The following is a 2,328-nucleotide window of genomic DNA, read 5'->3' as shown; positions in this document are numbered from 1 at the left end:
GCTTGTTGTCTGTGTGTCTCTGATTTTCCTTGAATCATAGTTGGATGTGATAATAACAAGAAGGACATTTTCTAAGCTCCTGATGGTACGTGGAAGATTAAGTAATGGGTTGGTGGACTGACGTGGCGAGCTCGTTTCCCCCAGACGTGGGCAAATGGAGCCCATGCTGCTTCTGACCTGGCTTTGTGAGCTGTGCCACTTGTCCTCAGCCTCTTGTGGTCCCAACGGGAACAAATGAAGCTTGGTTTTCAGAAGACACGCGGCCGCCCGCTCCCTTCGACAGCCGGGGTGGTGGGAAGCGTCCCGGGGGTGGTGTCAGCCTTAGTCTGAGTTACCAGAGCAGGCCCTCCAGGCCAGTGGAGACTGCTAGCTGCGGGCAGGCACCTGGTGCCTCACTGTGGGTCACCCAGGAGGATGTGAGCAAGGTCCACTTGCCCTGCCTGGGAAGTCCTGGTGGGTCAGAGTGACCCAGACCTGCTTGGTTCCCCGCCTCCTTCCACCCACCCGCCTTCCAGTTTAGGTGCAAGGGGACCAGAGCCAGACAGGAAAAGCAGGAAGCACTCTGCTGGTCCCCAGGCAAGGTGGCTCAGGAACCATGGCCTCTAGAAAATGCCTGTATTAGCTTCTGCACTATAACAAAAATCTCCACACTCAGTGGCTGGAAACGGACTTTCTCAGGATCCTGGAGGGCAGAGGTCCAAAGGTGTCAGCAGAGCTGGTTCCTGCCAGAGGTTCTAGGGGAGAATATTTACTTGCTCTTCCAGCTTCTAGAAGCCACCTGTCTTCTTTGCTCCTGGCCCCTTCCTCCACCTTCAGAGCCAGTGAGGGTGAATCACTCTGCCCCTCCTCCTGCCACATCATCTCCTCTGACCGGGACCCTCTGCCTCCATTAGAGACCCATGTGAACACAGGGCCTTCACCAACCGTCAAGGGCGGGCTCCCATCTCAGGGCCGCCTTGCCATGCAGGTGCCCTGTTCACAGGTCCCAGGGATTAGGACGTGGGCTTCTGGGGGCCGTGATTCTGCCCATCACAATGCCCAACGGGCTTCTTTAGAAAGAGACCAAGAGCCAGTGGAGACGAGGTGCTCCAGGGTGTGTAGCCCCCTTAGCCGTGCCTGCCACTGCAACCCTGCCAAGATGCCTTACAACACGAGCTGTATTCACGAAGTGGACATGGCCTGTGAATTCGAAGCCTGTTGCACTGTTTCTGCCTCCACTCTAGTCCCACTGCCGGCTGCCTGCGGGATCCCACTCAGCTCTGGCCTCTCCTCCCCTGAGCTCCTGCCAGGGGAGACCTCCAAACCAACAGCCACACCCGGAGACGGTGGTCTGTGCTGCGGTCTCTGCCTCCCCCAACATCCTGACCCAGGCCACAGAAAGTTCCAGTCCCGTCTCCGGCCCTCCACAGTTCCAGCTGAGGGGTCCACGCTCAGCCCTTTTCCTGATCTGTGCTGGGTGCTCAGGGCACAGCCCGGACCCACCTGGCTCCCCCGGGTCATCTCACCCAGACCCACGGCCAACACTGACCATCCCCGACAGCCGTGACCTCTTGCTGTGCACCAGCCTGGCATGCCCGTGGCAGCCAGATGAGGCAAACTGCTGGTTTCAGGTCTCGTTAAGAAGTCCACCCGGGGCCCGGCCCCGTGGCTGAGTGGTTAAGTTCACGCGCTCCACTGCAGGTGGTCCAGTGTTTCGTCAGTTCGAATCCTGGGCATGGACATGGTACCACTCATCAAGCCACGCTGAGGCGGCGTCCCGCATACCACAACTAGAAGGACCCACAACTAAGAATATACAACTATGTACCGGGGGGCTTTGGGGAGAAAAAGGAAAACAAAATAAAAAAATCTTTAGGGGCCGGCTCCGTGGCCGAGTGGTTAAGTTCGTGCACTCAGCTGCGGCGGCCCAGGGTTTGGATCCTGGGCGCGGACATGGCACCGCTCATCAGGCCACATTGAGGTGGCGTCCCACATCCCACAACTAGAAGGACCTGCAACTAAGATATACAATTATGTACTGGGGTGGGGTTTGGGAAATAAAGCAGAGAAAAAAAAAAAAAAGCTTGGCAACAGTGTTAGCCCAGGTGCCACTCCTTAAAAAAAAAAGGAAGATTGGCAACAGCTGCTAGCCTAGGTGCCCATCTTTAAAAAAAAATTCTTTAAAAAAATAAGAAGTCCACCCGTTGTTTCGTTTTCATTACACAGTAAGTAACCTTGGTTATATAAAAATCAAAAGGGCAGGTTAATGCGAGAGTGTTGCCAGGCCATCCGTGCTGGTGGCCCGGGGCCTCTGTTTTCATGAAAATGGTCTAACTGCGTGTGGATGCT

The sequence above is a fragment of the Equus asinus genome, chromosome 19, assembly GCF_041296235.1.
Source record: "Equus asinus isolate D_3611 breed Donkey chromosome 19, EquAss-T2T_v2, whole genome shotgun sequence".
Lineage (NCBI taxonomy): Eukaryota > Metazoa > Chordata > Mammalia > Perissodactyla > Equidae > Equus > Equus asinus.
This window is presented reverse-complemented; position numbering follows the sequence as displayed.